Source organism: Anneissia japonica, unplaced genomic scaffold, assembly GCF_011630105.1.
Source record: "Anneissia japonica isolate Jap-2015-1 unplaced genomic scaffold, ASM1163010v1 scaffold287840_len1291095_cov163, whole genome shotgun sequence".
Classification (NCBI taxonomy): domain Eukaryota; kingdom Metazoa; phylum Echinodermata; class Crinoidea; order Comatulida; family Comatulidae; genus Anneissia; species Anneissia japonica.
The window spans coordinates 604583-626762 of NW_022728493.1; positions in this window are offsets into that span (position 1 = coordinate 604583).

Below are 22180 nucleotides of genomic sequence, written 5' to 3' on the forward strand. Positions count from 1 at the left end.
TAGGCCTATTGTATATAATTCTATGAACTTACTGGGAATGTAGATATTTAAAAAAAAAAATATATATATATACCAAAAAACAATTGAGTACATATGAGAATATAAGACAAAAAATGATCATGTCCAAGTAGCTGAGTTATTTGTTCCATGGCAATACAAAAACAATAGACTCAATTAAATGTAATAAAACATTTAATAATTAAACCAGCTATAGATTAGAAATAGAAGTAGAGAAGGAAACAATTACTTTAAAGTCAAGCAGCAATGAAATTTATTTTTTTTTTTAAATCGCAGAGTATGTTTTGTTATTTCGATTACAGTATATTTAAATATGAAAACAACTACATAACATTGATAATATAAATTACAGCAATTATGCTGATAATGACGAATGATGACAATAATTTTGATAGGGATAAATATAGTATTTGTCAACTGTACTATAATTTTAAATCCTGTCCAGTCTATCAAAGTACTTTTTTGACAAAAACATGTGGCATGGGTAAATGGTAAAGATGACATCACATGACCATATATAGGTACATCATGACTATATATGGGCATGCAACTGTTTTTTTTGTCAAAGACAATTTGGTAGTGTGTACAGAAATTTATAGTAACTTGATTTAAGATCAAAGGTTAATGATAGTTTTTAATAAAGTGACAATTATTTTGATTTTAATGATAACAGATTGTAGGAATATCTAAAATATAGCATGCATGCTTAAACTCTCTAACCTCATTTGCACTGTGCTGTCTCCACAGAGAGGATAGTGGTAAATTTAAGGTTAACATGTGTTTAAACGGTTCGACACGGCATGGAATGAATAAATACGCGTTCTTCCCAATACATATAGGGTGAGTTCAATTACTCTTCTTGTAAAGATCACCTCAGGGGAATAGTTTTAAAGGGAAGGGAATAAATCAGGACTTTCGTACAACTTTCCATAAAAATGCCATCGTTCTGATCTGTATGGCCACCTCTTAGCAGAGTCACATCCAACGATTTATTGGCACGGACGAAAACAAAATATTTAAGTCTTTTTTTTTGCGCATACAACAGTGAATCTTGTCTCCCAAAAGTGTTAATTTTGTTCAGAATTCTACCACTTGTGGTCACTCCAGTTCCCTTACCTATGTGTGTTTTGCATTCTATTTGGTTTGAATGTGACTTTTACGCATCGTAACTTATATGTCCTGTCGTCAAAGAAGTTTCATTGAATGACATCCTATAGTCTGCAATATTCTGTCTCCCAAAAGTGCTAATAATTACAACAAATTTTCAGAATTTTACCATTTGTGGTCACTTCAGTTTTCTTACCTAGGCTAGGTATGTGTGTTTTACATTCTTTCTGATTGGTTTGCATGTGAAATTTTAGGTATATTATTCTAAAAAATTACCTTCCTGGAATGAGTGTCTATAGTCTGCAATATTCACACAAGTGGTATCTCTGGACAAACCATTTCAAATTATAATACCATAAAATAATTTTTCTTTCTAGGAAACATTTCCTTAAATCTAAGAGTGGGAGTTAAATGACTTTTGGTTAAGATGCTTGCCTTCTAATTCCAGAGTTCTGGGTTCTATTCCTATGATTATAGGACTTTACTTCACAAAAAAAAACAAAAAAACTTCTCTATAGGCCTATCAATAAGAGAGGTGGTTTATAAAAAGCATCATTCCATCCTGTGAGTGGCAAGTGTAGCTGCTGCTGGAATGTAAAGAAATAAATAAGATTAAAAAAATATGGGAAAAAAATGAAAATAGAAAGATTGATGAAGAAATTTTGTTTAATAACATTATACCTTAGTTTTTGGAAATCATTCTTGAGTGAATGACATACTGTTTGTATATAAAGTGTGAAGGATTATCATCACAGGCCATGAGAACTTAAGATAAGATAACCTTTATTGCTAAAAAAAAAAGGAAATTTAGTACTTGCATTAAAATATATAATTGACAAAAAAAATATTGATCAAATGTAATTACAATAATTACAAAATGGAAGAGATATATAACAACAGCCATTAAAACATTGCGCAGTCACCAAGGCATAGGAATATCAATAAAAAATCGGAAAACTAAGACTAAAAATATTATTTTTAGTTATTACAATATTGTTTTTTTTTAAAATTTATTTATTTATTATTATTATTATTATTATTATTATTATTATTATTATTATTGTTGTTATTATTATTATTTATTGTTATTATTTATTATTATTATAATAATTATTATTATTGTTATTATTATTATAAGTTGAAAGTAGTAGAGTTTGAATGAGGTCTTAATTGGTGAGGAGAAATAATTGTTACAGAATATCTGAATTAATATGTAAGTGGAGGGATGACTACTGCTAGGTTCTACCATCTGATTGAATCTGGAAAAGCCATAAAAAAAAAGTTAAATTAAAAAAATAAGTAGGATTGCTTATAAATTTCAACTTTGGATGAGACACACATAATATTACTTTTTATCAGGTTTGTTAAATTATTTTTTGGGGTATGCTAGCTGTGGCCTTAGGACCTCAAAGACCCTACTCTGTAATGTATAGTTTGAATGTAGACTTATTAATACTGAACATTTAAAAAAAATTTTTTTTATGGAAATCTTTTCCAAAATAAAGTGTTAAATGAATAAATAAAAATAATGTTTTTATTTTTTTAACTATGGCTTAAATTAATTACTAGCAGAACAGTAACAGAACAATAACATTTATACTGGTCCTAAATTTAAATACATCAAGTAAATTATAAAACTCTTGGATAAAATTTTGGTAAACTTATATTTTAATATAATATGCTTAATATAATTTATTATATTATAGCAGTTTCTAATTACTGAGGAAGCCACATAATTTTAAAGATGAATAATTGAATAAGTATTTTAATAAATTAATTAAATATGTTAATCAGAATAAGTATTAATATCAGTGGGAAATTTAACAATTATAATTGATACAAAGCAAAAATCTGAAATATGTTGACTAAAATTATACCGTGTTCTACTTTGTGATGATTTGGACAACAGCGACATCAGGTTTTGACAACACGCTCATTTGTGAGTCGTAAAAAAAACTATGATTCAATCCTATGGCTCACAACATATCCGATGGTAAAATCGCTTTGAAGAGAGGCAGTATTTCTTATGGCTGATAAAACTAACAAGAAACTGTATTTTTTTTTTGTAAATGGCTTCTTCTGTGTTATCCCGGGGGATGATGTTGGATTTCGCAAGATATCAGTGAATTTAGCAAGATAATTGGTGGGTCTCTTGACATACTGGTAAAGTTTTAAGGGAGACTGATGAATTTCACAAAAGCTTTGCTAGAAATTTGGAGAATGGGTAGCATATGCTCATTGTTGTCATTATTGTTTTGGTTGAGCAAAAAAGAAATTAAAACAACTAATATTATTTTAACTTAATACATAAACAAAAATAATATCAACACGCTTTAGATTCTTTTTACTTTGACATGAATGATCACTACATTTAAATCGAACATATCTTTCAATGTTTCTGGTGGAAGTCAAACCAAGACCTCCAGACATACTAGGTATTATATAATAATATTTTAATTTGTCTGTACACCATTTTAGCGAAATTTAAAATGAAAATTTCCGATGACCTGGCAACAACCACTGGGGGACTTTCAGAGGCCTAGCATTTCGCTCTACATACTTACCATTATTAATTAAATTAACGATGAAACTAAATTTCTTATGAGTACAAAACACGAAATGTTTACATTAAAAGCAAGACTTATTTTGATGTTTATATATACAGTAATTACAGTAATTAACAAGATCGTATCTGTTGTCTACTGCTGCCGTAGCAAAGGTCTAGCAACTCAATATGCTGTGCGTTGCTCTATTCGTAACTAGCCAGCTGTTCAGGCCAGGCCGCTGGAAGTCCCCCAGTGAGTTTTGAAATCCCATGAATTGGTCTATAGGGGTTTGTACAACAGCAACCAGTGCCTGTATAGTTTACAACATAATATACTTACTCATAGTAGTAGCTCATAGATAGTGCAGTGGTTGTGTCGACTGGGCCTGGGTCCCAACAGTCAGGGACATCTATGTCAGCCGTCGGGGAGTCGTGGTAAAATATGTTTGGGAAAATTTTATTTAGAATCATCATGTATAAGTCAGAGACTACTGTTTTGAGAGTGCTACTTTCAAGAATGTAAAGAAGAAATAAGTATTTTTAACTTTTTGGGATGTGGTTGGGGTGGGAGGGGGTGTTGAGGTGGGTGTCTCCCATCTGCCAATAAACGATTGACACCCTACCAGGGAAATCTTGATGCCACTACTGCGATGGTGAGTTTCTTTATACTCTTAACTGTGTTCTAAATTTTTTTTTTATTAGGCCTAGACAATAATTCATTGTCAACCAAGTATTCATACCTAGTGTGAGACTCCTTGTTCTTTATTTATTAGTCTGTTTATTTGAAAATGCTACCTGGTTCTGGGATCAGTTATTGCACATTGTAGGATTGTCTAACAGTATGGATGGATTTATTCGGTGTAAACGTACCAAGGATGCCCATGAAAGTTTGAAGAAGACTTATTTCCAGTGGGGTCCTTCTGGTGGTGATACACTGGGAGACAATCCCCTACTCTTTTCCCGAATCGTGTACCGAGTACTTTTAACGTGCACACAGGCCATAATGCTCATGGGACCAACGACTTAAACGTCTCTTCCGAAAGAGACTACTATCGTAACTTGCATTTCAGCCCTCTAGCTGAAACACAAAGAAAGCAGTGATGAGAATTGAACCGGGCACCTAGAGAATGCCACGGTTCAGCGCACACACAGTGGCTAACACCAGTTTAGTCGACTGAGCTAAGCTGCTCTCATTTATTGATGGTTCTTTCACCAATGTTGATCATTGATGCCCCATAACAATAAAATACAGCAGTGACAATCAATGGAAAACATCAGTAATTCATAGATAGTAAATCAATTTGAAAAAATAAAAAATAAAATAAGGGTAAAATAGAAAGTCATCTGAATTAAAAAAATCAGTAATTCAATAAATAGTAAATCAATAAAAAAAAAATACAATAAAATAAGGGAAAAATAGATAGACACATGTTTTTCTAAAATTTGTATTCTTTAATCAATAACAAATTTAATAATATTTTGGTAGAGGAAAGGGCTGGAACTAAGCACTCTTAATTGCCTTTGAACTTTCATAAGGCAATTCAGTTTTTTCAATTGCAAAATTGATGAAATAAAGAATAATTGAATCCTTTTAAAGACCTCAAATTAAAATAGTGTTGTAATTAAGAGATTTAGAATCCAGTATTTTGTCATGAAGGCTGATGTTTTTGGAGAGATTTTCCTCTCGTTAAATTTGTTTCATTTAAGTCTTCTCAGATATTGCACAGGGTAGCGTAATTAATTTCTACATTTTTTTATACATCTTACTTTTTCAAATCAAATCCTTGTAAGGCTTGCGCTGGTAAGAACATAACTGATCTGATAATTCCCAGTCCAAACTATTAAAAATGGTGTATGCCCATATATAGTCATGGTGTGCCTATATATGGTCATGGTGTGCCTATATATGGTCATGATGTGATGTCATCATGACCATATTCAGGCATGTCACATGTTTTTTGTCAAACAAAATTTGATAGTCTGGACTGAACTTAAGACTGAAATTGATGAATATGAGATACGCGACTTATGCTATTCCATCCACTAACAAGGACGGTAATATAAATACAATACAAATTGAGGCGACAACAAAAATAAATCTTAAGGAACGAATTGATTTGTTTAATTGGTCTAATCGAAGAAGAAAAAGTGACTGCGAAGAGTACTCATAAAAGTATCTAACAAAAAAATTAACTTTTATTTCCATAAATAAATGAATCTATGTTAAGATTAGCTATTAGCAAAGAATAAACACCTTTTTACTTTGTCACCATGGTTACAGGTTTAATATTCATTTAATTTATGGCAAAAGCGATAATAGCCCAATAAAAACATGAAATGAAATTGTATATTTTTGACTACACATTTTTAGATTATCCAATTGATTTATTATGACAATTTGTAGTTGTACAGTTTTTTTTTTTTTTTACGACTTGTTCATTTTCATTCTGTCTTTATAACACCCAGACACACATTCACACATGTTCTTGTTAGGTTTATCACTTGTATCGCCACAATGACAATGAATCTGTCTTTGATGGTACGTACAACCGAGACTTAAGATGATCGCATTATGTATTGCTTTAAATGGAAATTGATCTGTCCTGGTAATTCCCGCCTATACCGTGAATGCATACGCTTGTTTAAAGATGATTGCCTGTAAAGTATCACGAGCTGACAGCTGATCTATATGTGATTATTCCAATCCAGATTTACGTGCAACACATTTCTTTTTTAATAGATAATCACATATGTGTGTCACTAATGGTAATTAATATGTGTCTGATAATTGCTACCTATTTTTGTACGGTATTTTTACTGTATGTGTGTGAATATATAGGAGGTTGTATGTTGTCTATGATTGATTCTGTACCCAATATTGAGCTAAAAAATTGCCTTGAGAAAATTTTATTTTATTTATTATTGTAAACTCAAAAGTGTATATATATATATCTGTCTCTTATACACATCTAGATGTGTATAAGAGACAGTGTTAGTATTATTGAAATATAAATATGTATACAGTTATCTCATAAATATAAATCATTACTTAATAATTAAATATATATGTACAATTAGAGATTGAAACGTTTATTAATTAATGTGATAATATATACAATTCATTATAATTTAAAAGAAATACTGTAAATAGATCTTTTTGAAATGGGTATGTTACGCAGCTGAAATCATGTAAAATAATAAATAAATAGAAATAATTGAAATACTTTTAAAAAATATTTAAAAAATAAATCAAATACCACAATAATAAATATTAAACTGTAGGCCTATATATTCAGTAAACACTAGTAGATTGGATTCTAAAATATATATCTATAAACATAAATAGAAAAAAAAAAACAAATCAAATTGGATTATCTATTATTGAATTATAAATATGAATTTATATAATTATGTTATAAAAATAAATTATTATTTAATAAACTTGTATATACATTTAATTAATTAAGGTGATAATATATAATTCATTAAGCTTTAATTAAAATTACTGTATATAGGTCTTTTTGAAATGGATATGTTCACAATTTATTAATCATATATAATAATAAATAAATAAAAATAAGCTTTTTCCGGCTCTTCTTGAAAAGCTCTCCGAGCAGAGAAGCCAAGCTATTGCTCTTAGCATTCCTATATTGCACCTACCAAAGATTCATGTGTACGCATTTACACATTCTATTGTCATGATGATCATTTCATGTTTTTTTGCTAATGATAATTGGACTAACATAAAGACTAATATTGATTCTATGTTATCATTTATGTGTCTTCGTTCCCTTAGAAAACACGTTCTTTGTGGTGTTATTGATTCAGCAATTGTCCTATGGTAAAATTATGTAATTACACAGTTACGATGCGTTACGATCAACCGTTTAATTTAGCAATCAATCGTCGTGTGCTGTGTGCATCCAAATGGAAAAACGACATCAGAACGAGGCGGTGTGCGCAAAAACGGAAATTATATCTAAGTGGAAGCATGATAGATAGTTATTGATTTTGCGAGCAGTCCCGATGGAATTTCAAAATCACTTTGCAAAAGGTCTGGAATAGTGCGAGTCGCATGGCAGCGTAAAAAATGATCGAGAGAGAGAGAACATGTCAGAAGAGATTAAGACACATACGTTATTAACGATGACGCGATGTTACTGGTGGATATATGAATTATGACGAGCGTGCCATGTTTATTGATTTTCAAGTCTTAAGATGGTTTTCTGCGTATTATGCTATTAATCGTTGCTAATGTGTGCACCGTTTTTCTGGCTTAGCGGGGCTAGAGCATCAACCTTACTTCAGACAACTCCTTCGTATGTAGGTTAGTTCTCGAAAACTAGGTCTGCGGTGAAGGGAACAATCAGGCGAATTCTTCCGGGGTCTTACTTTTGGATGAGATTTCCAGGAGGTTTTTTTTATAAATCTCTGTTTAGCAGTGTAGGCCTACTGCATTATAAAACTTTAGTTTTAATCAAAGTTGTAATTTTATTTTCACGATAGTTATTTAGGCCTATCTTTTTAAACACAATTTTTTTATATCAATGTTTCTTATCCTTACTTTTTTACAGCCTTGTAGAAACTTTTAATTTACCAGTTTATATACATAAATTACTTTAAATTAAATAATTCATTTTTTAAATATACAATCAATGAGAATTTCAGTCAGAAAATGAAAATTATTCATTTGTGTTGCTTTTGTATAAAGCTGTTATCATATCCCACAAGTTATCATTATTATTATTACCTTTACTGTCATTTATCTTAATAATGTCATTTTCTAAGGCCAATGCAATATACATAATAAAAATTGATATAAAATTAATTAAAAAAATAAAGAATAATTTTAAAATAGTTTATAGTTTTTTGGTGTGTAGACATATTTTAGCTGCTTGAATTTCATCATAGCTTCACCCTTTCCCAGGGGAAGATACAGGGAGGAGCATAGAAGACATGTTCCCCCACTGTTTTTCTACGGCCACCTTTTATTTTTTAAAAGAAAAAAAGAAATAAACATACAAATACTATATACCATATTTCATAACAACATATACTGAACACGAATTATACCATTATTGCACACTTCTGTATAACTATAACATCTAAGAAAATATGAAATTGGTTCCCCCTCGTTTAAAAAATACTAGATCCGCCCCTGATCTTTATAATCATTTTACATGCAGTCCTGTATGAAATTGGTGCCACCTCGTTTTCAAAAATTTTGGATCCGCCCTCGCTCCCAGCTTAACTTGGGTTAAGCTGCAGTTTAGAAGTAATTTGTTAAACGCTAGCAGATTCATATTTTGTTTTAAAGTAGTAATAATATTAACCAGTATACTGGAATTTGTATTGCTTAATGTTAAGCCACTCAGGCATCTAAAAGTTTTCCTGACATCACCGTCCCACATCACAGTCTCTCTTTGATAGATTTATTATTATTTCCAATTCCAAATTACTTTTGATTTATATAATAAAATTGATATTGGTAGTCAACGGGCTGGTTTGACAACTTTTATATGTCCGGCATTTGGTTTAAGTGATAGATTTGTCCTCAGTGGTGTCTTTGCAGAAGATAATTTACAGGATGTTGTCAACGAAATCATGTTTACTAATGAATCATGGGATAATGGGATGTCTAAGCCAGTAATTAACATGTGACATTTCTCGACCAATCGTACTGGTTCTTTTCTCGTAGATAGTTTCGCAAGATTGTATTTCCTTGTCTCTGTGGTGATATTCTGTGATGCGGTTGTTTTTAATGTGGATCTCAGTATGGAATCTGGTTCGTACTCTACATTTAGCAAATGACAACAACTGCGAATATTTTTAAGAATATGACTGTTAAAAAAGTATTGAGAATATTGTAGCGTCAAAGATTTTTTTGATAGCATCAACGTTGATAAACATGTAAAATACATTTACACTATTAATCAATTTATTAAGTTCCTTATTTAAAATATCAAATAAATTATATATTTTTTTTGTGTGTGAAGAATCATTGTTGACTCTCCAGATCCCCACTCCCTCCCTTATTGCCATCACTCTCTAGGACAATAATAAACTAAATATAAAGCTGGCAAACAGTTGTTTTTTTTAAATCATTTCAATTTATTTTTTAATTCCTTCTATTCAAAATGGAATCGCAGCACTGTGGCTGAATTGCAGAATATTTACAATGCATTAAAATGAAAACAATTTGACGAGTTAAAAAATGTTATCAATTACAGTAAGATACACATAACATGGGGAAAATTGAAAAAATACCAGTATCAATCCAAACACATTTTATTTTAGATTATAAAAAAAAACAATGAAAATTTTTATGCTATGTGTTGTTTTTAAAAAAAAAATTATTTTACTGTATTAAAAATGAGTTTTATTTGGTTTGCTTAAATGTATTGTTTTTAACTATGATTTTACTATGTTCATTATTATTTTTTTTTTATATTTTACTGTATTAAAAATGAGTTTCATTTGGTTTGCTTAAATGTATTGTTTTAACTATGATTTTGCTATGTTCATTATCATGTTTTAAATACTCAATAATGGTTAATTATTTAAATGTGTATTTTATAGTCAATGAAGTTTTAAATGCTCTCATTATTGTAAAATTATATATTGTCATTGTTATTATAACTAATTTTTATTTTCTTTCTTGATTATAATTTTGATATATTTTATTATTCAATAAATTTTAGACTATTGACTTTTACAACTTGTAGAATGGTGATATTAGCTCAGTACTCATGTAGTTTAATGTTAATCATAGATAAAATCGAACCTTAATAATAATGATAATGAATGCATGGCACTTATCCACCAAGTCATATCTCTTAGATGATGTTAATATGTTTTCAATATGAATCTTGATGAGGAAGTGATTGAATTAGCATGAAGGTGACAGAAATTATTTGAGATAAAAATTAATTGAAATAATTACCATACTTGGCATTGAATATTTTTCCATTGATTAATTTCAATTTGCTTTGATAATGATGACACTGATAGAAATACTGTCAATATAATAATTTTTGATTGTGATATGTTATAATAGAATGTAATCATAAGGAGTAATTAATATTATATTAATAATGGCAATTCAGTATAATAATATTAATAATGGTAAATTGAAGTATTATTTAATAATGTTTGATACTACAAAATTAGTAAAATTATCTATTATGATACCATGCAGTAATAATGCTGGAACATGTCACAAACAAGACTTTTTGAAAACTATTAACATTATAGAGGTTTAAACAATCTTGAGGTTTTATAATGTTGTGGTTTTTGAATGCAACAGTTTGTTTTGCAAATATCCCTAGCAGGATAACATATATCTGAGAATATAAGCAATAAACTATATAAATCTGCTGGATTCAAGCTTCTAAAATATTATCCTGAAAGTGGCCCTTGTGTCTACAATCATATCTATATCAGCACTTACAACTCACATACTGTCAGATTTCAAACTTTGGAATGTTCTATTACATTGTAGGTTATCGAACCATCACAAGTATGCGACTGAGATGGGCCAAAATTGAAAAATTAGCCGTTTCCCTGAAAAAGTAACTAGCATGGATGACAGAGTAACCGTTGCTTGGGAATCTTCTCTTTATTGTTTTCTCAGAAACTTAGCTAGGTATCATATGCAACATCATCTTCTGTTGATATCACCTGTCCATCTTAGGCTCACCTGAGGTGACCAGACAGTATTGGTGTCGGACACTGATGACTGCACCTGATCAATCTTTTGTTACCATGATCTTAGAGAGGGTTTATTCAGTGCTTTAAATAAAAAATTAATAAGTCCAAAGCCGTTATAATGGGTATAACATCAAAGCAAACCGCTAGGTAGCTGTTTTTTCACACAATAACAAGCCTTCACTCAAGTAAATTTTGAGAGTTTTAAGCTCCTTAAATTTACTTACTTGTATATTTTATCGTAAAATAACTTAGATCGAAAAGCCTTGGTAAATATTTCTTTAATAAACGTGGCAGTGTTGACTCTTTAAATTTGAAATTGAGTGAATGAAACAAATGGAAAACTTAAACATTTATGCGTAGCCACGTCACGTCAACACAAGTCTAGTCCTAGACTAGAGAGTCATACAAACATGGTTCTTCTGACTCATTGGCCATCGTAGTGAAAAAAAACATCTTATTCTGCAATTCAGCAATTTAAATTTGTCCAATAGTTTAAATATTTTGTACAGAAATTGCAACAAAATGACTTGGTGACAGTATTTAAGCTGAATCATCATCATCATCCCATAGCCAAGTTGACCGTTGGGGCACCGTAGATGACCTAGCAACCAGTTCCTTCCATCCTTCTCGATCCTCCGTCTTCCGTAGTGTGTCACTTAGCTTTAAGCCTGCCCATTCTGTGATGTTGTCTTCCCATCTCTTTCTTTAAGCTGAATATGTACCTGTAAATCAACAGCGATCACCTCAGTCAGCACTGGATGTAGGGCCCCTAGCAGTCCTTTCGAAATTCTTCATAGTTTCAGTCACATCAACCTTAGTCTCATGAATCTTTAAATCATCTAAAATGTATACATTGTTATAAAAAGTATCTTCTGCACTAACTTCATTACATTTTAGATGATTTAATTGACAGCACTTTCCGACTCCGCTCTATGGATTGGTATAGGACTTTACGATGTAAACAAATTTTAACACTAACTCGGCCAAATTTTGGTGACGTCATCTTTGGTAAATAAATTTGATCTATTATTGATTCTCGAGCACTATGAATGAGATAATTATTTAATTAAATAAAAATTACAATAATTTTTTTATAGTTCTATCATTCTTGTTAAGGATATCTTGTAATTGAAGGACAGATTTATTTAAAAAAAAAAATACTTAAAACAGATTACTAATTAATTTCTTTTTTTTTATAAGTTTAGGAGTATTTGATTCAGCGATTGCGATTCAAGCTTCTTACCTTCAGGTCGAAGATTTGAATTTCCTCTATGAGTTTCGCTTGTTTCCTTTTGAACTTTACCTGTGGGTCTTATTGCAGTTATATTTTTTTTATTTATGCAAATGTTATTTATTTTTAGTTGTTATATTTTTAAATATTATCGACTAAAGGACATAGGACTACCAACTTTTATTTTTTTTTTACATTTTTTTTTACGGCACTTTGGCACCTCTCCGAGCATGGATCCTTATCAAACTTAAAGATGTACCTCGTAAAATATTATGCAATATTTTTTATATAACAAACTGTTAATAAAAATTATATGTTTACACAGTTTAATGTAATTTGTATTATAATTTTGAGACCAGAGTTTCAGTCTTGTTGACACCAACATGTTGAGATATTGAGAAATAAGTACCAGTGCTGTATATTCAAAATAAGTTTGGGCTGTCAAATCAGTGTATAGGAACATTTTTCCACCTAGGTTTCACCCGCCTCCTGCATTTAAGGAAATAAATATATTATATTATTATTATATCTTGAGCATTGCAGTTACTTCATCGTTTATTTTAAACATCATGGATTATGTAAGTAAAAGGAAAATTGTTAATGTTTTCTTTGCAAACCCCCAAAGTAAATATCTAGTTTATAGTCATGTTATTCATTTCATTTTCATTCAGCTATTTAACAAAAGATAGCGGCACAATTACAGGATGTAACTTGAGAACAAAGGCAAAGAAAATAGTTAACATGCAGGAAATAAGAAGAAACTAAATAAATCACATAAAAATAAGGAAATATTTGGCCTTTAAAGTGAAAGAACTAAAAATAAGGAAATATTATTCAGCCCTATAAACTAAGTAGGCACATTACCGTGGTAATGGATATGAAGGAAATTAGGAACGAAAGATATCAAAGTTTTTTTTCATTTAATTTTGTTTTTCCAATATCTCCAGCTAGTGTTACAATGGACATGATATTCTCTTTTTTATGAGCATTGTTATTGTTCAATTTCTATCATTCATTTTTGGAATTATAAAATGAATTTACTTTATACGAGTTTAAAGAATAAAAAAATTATGTTGCTCAATTTGTCTTGCAATATATTCATTGTTTATGTGACTATCATTTATGTCTGGTATTTGAAGGACGTCGGTTGGAGGTCATCACACATGCTAAAGTAGTAACACGTGCCGATATGGACCTGCGTATTTTTGGCAACATAAAAATGAGTGTATTTTCGAGTGTTTTAGTTTATTTTTGCTCCTATGGTGAAAATTTTTTTCTCTGTATATATGAATCAAAATCTGATTGGCTGCTATAAAAATGATGGCGTATTCGTAATCTTGAAAGAGTTTCTATCTCTTATTTACCCCCTTCCTTCACGTTTGAAATTTCTTCGTTCTGATAGGTGGTAATTACTGGCAATTAAGGCAGGAAAAAACTGAAATTGATATGAAGTACCTGCTTGACCGCATGTTAACTACCTTATATTTTTGTCTGACCTTGTCCGCTGTTAAATTAAATTAGATAATGAAAATAATTAATGATTTAGGAGGTGGAGAGTTATTATTTTTATGAGTTATTGTGTGTTGTCATTTTTCCATCATATATTAACCATCAGTCTGTGGGTATTTTTAACTTTTTTTAATTATAGCCTAAATTTCATATCCCGGAGGAGTGACCGAACAATAATGTCTAAATTTCAACTCAACTTTGACCTGACATTACTATCAGACATTTTATATATTATATCAATAACTTTATAGATATACCTACTGTTATAAAATCTGGAAAATGCCTCAATAATTGAATTAAAATATTTTTTAGAATCTGAAAAATAAAGGATATTAGTAATCATTATATAACTTTGAATAACTCATTTAAAAGTTATCAAGTAAGATGTTAAACTTCAAAAATAGATTCACTCACATATTTTTGCTGATTTCTGTAATTTTTATTAACAAAATGTTTGCCTTTCCAGACTATCAAATTTCATTTGACAAATACATGTGACATCCCTAAATATGGTCATGATGACATCATATAAATAACCATATATAGGCACATCATGACTATATATGGGCATACATCTATTTTTTGTCAAAGAAAATTTGATAATTTACACAGAGCTTATAAATTAAAGAAATGGGATTTATTGAAGTGAAGTGAAATTTTACTTTACTTGTCAAAAATTAACTGTCAGATAGGCAAAAATCAACTTTAAATATTTAAACTGTAATCTGAATGAATGTATATTTTATGAATATGAACAATTTTTGTTCTTATTTTTTTTAGTTCAATATTTTAAAAATTATTTTGCATTGTTTCGCTAACCAATTGAACTATTATAAAATGTCTATTTTTGTCCATTGTAAAGTTAGTCTATATGCTTTTAATATGTCTTGTACTGACATTATGACACATGCTAAAAGTTTGTGATTTATTAAATTAAATATGATATTTAAATTTTTAAATTTTTTTCTGTTGATATTCTCCTTAAGGTCTAGTGTATGGTCATTTTACAGACTGTTCTCCTAAGTTTGGTTTTATTTTTGATGACATTTGACCTGCTAGAATTTTGGATGTTTATAAAAGTTAATTTGGGACAAGCTCTACTGTACTTAATTAGATTTTTCCACCAGTGTATCATCATGCAGAACGCTTTGTAATATAAGCCACTCGAATTAGCCATCTCTCAAAGATGCTATCTTTAAAATTATCTTACAGTACAACCTTACATCCTTGGGGACTCTGCTCAAATTAGGAGGAAATGTTTGGAGAACATTGAATGTAGCAAATATCTTTACAGATTATACCGTAAATTGTCTGAATTAACCTTCAAAAATATGAACGTTAAACATCACTTTGTAAAAGTCTGGGGCAAAAGTATTTGTTTGTAAAGTACACCTCAGAGTGTAATTGACAGGAATGTCGGGAGAAATAAAATAGGCAGACTCATTTTTTGCTAACGATATAATTGCGGAAAATTAAGAAATCGCTCTAGAATTGGTGGAAAAGGACACTCTGCTTGAATGCTGTCAATTATCTGATCATCTTCGTCTCATCTTTCAAATTGGTATCCAGTTTTGAGGATAGTGGAATGTATCCTCACGTATCAAATGAAGAACGTTGAATTTTGTAAACAAATATTTTCAGACTTTTTCATGAAAACAATTGCTTTTTTTGGGTACAACTTGCATTCGTCATCCATCTTTATTAGTAAAAACCAGGGAAAAGTCTGGGTAGGGGCAATGTTGCATATGAAGCACCGATGAAAGGGGATGGGGAGGAGGTTACTTGAGATTTTATTTTGGAAATGCTTGACCTTTGACAATCCAAATGAGATTTAAATAGAAAATTAGCTTGCTGTGGAGTATCATGCATCTTTCTCCTTTTTTTCTTCTCTCCCTTTTTTCTTTCTTTTATTTATTTATTTATTTTTTTTTTTGGTGGGGGAGGGGCCCTAACTTCTATCCCCCCTGGATCTGCCCGTGATTTCTTATAAACAAAATATAAATTAGTACTGTATGTAAGTAAAAACCTGTACTGACACGTGCATATAATTTATTCCAAGTAAGGATCTATATGGACCTTGTGAGCCAACGAAAAATTAACATTCTATTATAGTATTAGTCATGGCTATTTATGAATTATGTATTAATGTGATGAATATTCATGTTTATCAATAAGAAACTAGTATTTTTATGAGTTGACATTTTTTAGCCTGGAGATTATGAGTAAGCCAGTTTTATTTATCACTCTGCAGCTTATGTTCTTCAAGATGACTTGCATGTTTTCTGAACTTCAGAGGTGCAAAGTATGTCATCAAAACATTGAAAGAGTGACAAAGTTATTGATGAGACTTGTGAAATGAAAGGTTGCTTAACACTTGGCTTTCAGACAAACATTTAAAGAAGTTAATTATCTGAAATTTCTTTTCAATTACATCATTTCAATCACAATAATTATTTTCGTATTAATTGAAATAAAAAAAGTTCAATCCAACCTTATAAAAACTGGTATCTGAAATATGTAGGCCTACTCAGATCTAAAATGAGTTTCTTACTGTGTACTCTACTTCTTTGGGACATACAGTGCCTTCACAATTTTGAAGTGTGCCACTGTTGAAAAAAGGTGTAGTTTCCAACAAAATTACTTTACATTTCTATCCTGTACTTACTTTTTGTCATTGAATCATTGTATATATACATTTATTAGCCTCCCCTAATGAACAAAGCTCCGAGAAGCTATTGTTTTTGACTATATTGTCATTGTCATTGTTGTTGTTGTCACTCTCATTGTTGGTCGTTTTGTTTGTTACCACACGACGATATTTAGTTTGGTAAGTCCGATTGTTTTCAAACTTGGCAGACAGACCCTATTGTTTTTGGTACATGACTGTGTGAAATTGTTCTTTGCATAATTAATATTTCACTATCAGGTAATTTAGGCTAGTTACCATGATAAATGAAGTTGGCAAGTCTGGTTTCAAACTTTGCGCAATGCAAGATAGCAATAAGAAGATGGGACCTGTTGTCTTTTTGGTACTTGTGTGAATATGGTCATTTGTATAATTAATATTTCACTGATCAGGAAATTCATACTAAATACTATAATAATTTCAAAAAGAAATTTCGCTCTCGGTGAAATTATAATATTATTTCATGTTGTTGTCCTTGTCGCTGTTGTAATAAATTGTTTGTTACCATGATAACTAAAGTTTGGTAAGTCTGATAGGTTTTAAGCTCCAACTTACCAATTTTCAGAGAAAAATCACGCCGTAGGGAGGCTATGCTTTTACTGTGCAGCGTAAAAGAAGTATGTCTATAATAGTTCCTTTTAAATTTGAAGATGTAGAAAATTTATATACCGAAGCTTACCTTCATTTGACACGATTTGTACAGAATCATTGGCTCAAAATATTCATTTAAATGTTCATTTTTTTAAATACTTTGTATTTAAGGACTTTTTTGAACATTTTATGACAGTAAAAGGTTCGCCGATTGGATTTTAACTGGGGATATATTGATTTTTACATTTAGTAGACATAAACCTTGCTGTGGTTATAGCCGCAAATGATTGATGAATCACAAGATTGTTAAATCTAAAATTATTTCCGCTATGAAGATATATCTCCCTGATATGAGACATTAACAAATTATTTGTTTACATTTATTTTTTCAAATCCTGGTCATAAAGTCTTTCTGTCCCTACAGTACATCATTGAATGAGTAAGGTCTACTTGTGTATTATTTTTCAAAATGGTGCAGTTACAAAAAATCATTAAAAAAAAAAAAAAAAAAATAACTTGTTCATTTTGCAGTAAAAAAAAAAGAAAAAGTTCTAAATTAATAAAATTTGGAATGAAAATAATCTCATATAAAGATAGTTGATTGAATGATTGAAATAAATTTAATTTTCTCAAACCAAATGTAAAAAAATAAATTTTTCTTTTGGATCAATTACTAGAGATTTGTTGAATGTGACTTTTAGGAAGTTTATCTCCCATTTACCGTCTGGTTAGCATTTGGGAGGGGAAACGTTCTCAGGCCACACCCCTCTTCCTGTCCGTCAATCACGTGTCACCGCCAAGCATGTATCCAATGGCTAATCTGAGTTCTTTGCTGTGACTTAGTTTAATTCAGCTGTTTTAAGTCAGCAAGGCCGATATCAGTCACTCCTATACCAGGATATGATCAATCAGTGGATTTGTCCCTCGTGTGTTCTTTGCCATCATCAAGAAATTTCAGTCAATCTTATCTTGGGCTAGATTTAATTAGATATTGCAATATCGTTTTTGATGGCCTGTTGTTTGTTTTCCCGATTGTTTTCCCAATTTCGATGATTTCATAAGTTAAAACAAACAACAAAAATTTGAAAATTAAGATGGATTGTCTTAATTGAATGGTTTTTATTTAAAATTTGTGAAACAGATGACTAGGTCTATTAATATTTGAAAATTATTATATTATTTCAGATACTTGCTGATTTAAAGATTTATTATAAGTTTTATTTATCCACATATGGATATGGTGTGACATTGTCATGCTCATATATGGATGAGATACGACATCGTGTAGGCAATATACATTTATTGATTTTTTTCTTTATGATGTAGGCATTTTCACTGATTTTCAAAGTGGTGCAGTTTCAACAACAAAAATATATATACAATATGTAGAATTGTTGAAATAATAATTAAAAAAAATAAATATATACGTACACATATAAACCAAGCAAGAGAAGAGTCAATAAAATAAATTTATGTAATAATATTGTTTTGGAATGAATGATTTGACATAATTTGAAAGTTAATTTTTAATTCATTAGGTAGTTCATTCCACATTTTTGTTGACTTGTAAAGAAAAGTCCTTTTCCTTGATCATTTTTCTAAGTTGGGATAACTAGATTGTTATTGTTTGTCTATGTGTTACTTTAGTATGGGTACTATTGTTGAAGATAAATTTTGATGTCAGTGAGGAGCAAAACCTTTTAAACATTTAAAGATCATGATTGAGATATGACATCATTGTTAATTATATTTGTCTCAGAAAATGTAGTAGTGAAAACAGAACTAAATTATATACTGCCATACTCCCCACAAATAGCAAAATTCTCAGAGGGAAATAAAAAATGTTTTCAATATCATTTTACTACATAGATCCTCTAGTTTTTTCTGCTGGAAAGAAAAGGGTATAGGCCTACACATAAAAAATGTGATTTCTTAAATTCAATTGGAGGACCAAAACTTGGTAAAGGTCTCAGTATATAGTTGCTGTCGATTTAAAAAGTAAAAGAATCATAATCTAAATATGTGAACTTTTTAGTGGCACTTTATTAATTCCATTATTTAAATGTCTTCCTTATTTTCATGTAAAAACCTTTTAATTTTGATACTTTTATCTTGAATTACAAATAAAATGCTTGGCAAATAATAAAAACATGTACTCTTATAAATGATATCAATCACTTGGGAATCAATGTTTACCGCTTATAGTTATTTTTTGCATTCAAAACTCTGCAATGTGTCACAGAGCCTCATCTGCCCTGTCTTGCCCTCGTTAAGTATCACACTTTAATAATCATTAATTATTATCAAATTAATTTTCACGCTTGGTTTTCCTGTCTACTCTGTACCATTTGAAAAACAACAGGTGATATTTTTCTAACATGAATTTTTCTGCACAATTTACCTAAAACTGTATTTCTTTGAAAGTTGAGAACTATTTTATTCCATTTACATTTTAAAAAAAATTTTAAATTGATTTTTAGTTAACTTGTACTTTTTTACTTTAGAAATAGCTAATGTATGTCAGTGTTATTTTTATAATTAATGAATGTTTATATTGCTAATAATTCATTGGATGAAATTATAATTGTTGTTCAGTTTTGACTGGAGCCTTATTCTCTTTTTTTCCCTTTATTTTTTAAGTTAGCTTACATCATTATTATCTAATCGTTATCAAATCAGCCGTGGATCCATTGGGGCATGGGGGTGCGTTCCCCCTCGTTTCGAGACTAAATTTTAAAATTTCAATGCATATTAATATTATATATTGAAATAAGCGCTGCTCACTTATCTATTCTGAATGTTGTACTGAAACCCCGTTCGGAAAATTCTGGATCCGCCTCTGATAATTGTTATCATTATCTTCTTTCTTATTATAGCAGCATCCTCATCGTCATTATTATCATCATTGTCTTGTTTGTAAATCGAGAGGAAATTACATTGTAATTAAGATTATATTTAAGTGACAGTTATCATTTGAGTATTTGTAAGTTTTCTCTAGGTATTTACTGTTTTCGTTGATTAAAATAATTATGGTATTAATTGTGATATTTATTTCAATTATTATCATAATCATTGTAATCAATGAATATCAAATCAACCAAAAAATAATTGTCACATAAGAATTGATAATTACGTTGTAATTTGCTACAAAATAATATCTATTTTAGAAGTTTCATTTTTGTTATATTTTTTTAAATAGTTGACCTTATCATATTTAATGTGTCCCATTTTTTTTCTTATCATGTCTTTCTGTTTTTCATGTTGAGTAATTTTAATTTGGATTAATTGCAAACTTTTCAAATTTTTGTCTTGCTCAATAGTTAAACGTCTTTTTTTCGTTTGCATCTTCTTAGCACTCTGTTTTGTCAGGTGCAGTAATTTGATAAAAATATTTAACAAATTTCTCTATCGGTTTTTGTCTGTTGCATTTCCGCCGTGACAATCTCATAATTTTCACCTACAGGGCCAAAAAATTAGTTTGAATTTATGTCGTATCAAGTATGTACGAAAAACTTGACTTTGACACGAGAAGATGAGTAAAAAAAGGAAACAAATTTTCATGTAATTGCCACCGGCAGTTGCATGTTTTCACAAGTTGTTTAAGAAACTGTAACATAACACATAAGCTTACGGTTTTGACAAGCACACCAAGGATAGACGTGCGGAGTGGTCGTTTTTCTTTGGACAAATTGGAATCCCGCAGTAGGTAAATGGGGTTAATTGTAACTGTAGAGAAAGCACAGTTTGCTAGAGCAATTGCGAGATAAGGAGGACTATTTGCACAGCTAGGAAGAGCAGGAGGTGTCATAGCCTCGGGGCTTAATCTGGCTCACCCGTGATGCGACTGCTTCGACTACCATTTAGGTTCATTTTAGGTCATTGTAGAGTAAATTAATTAAGAACGGTGGGTTTCGACAAGGACATTATTTGTTTATCATCTGTGCCTAGGTTGGTGAGGCATATTACAGACTAAATAGCCTGTAGGTGTTACCACTTCGGTGCATGGAAATTTGTTACCGAATCATGTCCAATTTACACCAAAATACAGACCCAAACTTTTAAATAAACTCCTCTTGGTTTGATTTATGTGAAGATATCATATTAAAAATGGTTTCAAGAATAATAATGCAAAAATATGATCCCATTGCATTATTTATATTTTCTTTGGAGAACTTTTAACATGAAAAAAACTAAAGAAATAACCAATTAAAAGTTTATAATCTGTAACCGTTTTTGTTTTCTGGTTGTTATAGAGATAATGAGGTTGAAAATGATATAGTTCTCAGATGGATATAGCCAATATCATCTTCAGTTCGGTAATAGATACTGGGTGTTATTAGTCTAAGCATCCTTGGCATTAGAAGTCCAATGTGACAATCAGCATGGTGACACCAAAATACATTTTAATTTTAGTTTTCTTGCGATATAAAATGTAAACATCCAGTTATAGCCAATCTGTGATTGACTTGAATGCATCATTCACACCTGTGTTGACCAATAGATTATTCTGTTGGTGTGAAAGCGTGAGAAGCTATTTTAACGTTTTGGTTATATCACCGCTTTGAGGAATGACTCCCCGCCGTGTTGATGCTATATCGTTGTCTTTTCTTGACGCCAGTGTTTGGGCGACACTCATGGGAACCTTGCCTGCAGGCATGTCTTAGTTTGGTGCTTTTCATGTCTGTTGACATCTATTGCTAAATCGATAGATAGATGACAATGACAGAAATCAAATTACTTTATTCTTGGGATAAGAACATGACCAATTGCAATGTGATATAAA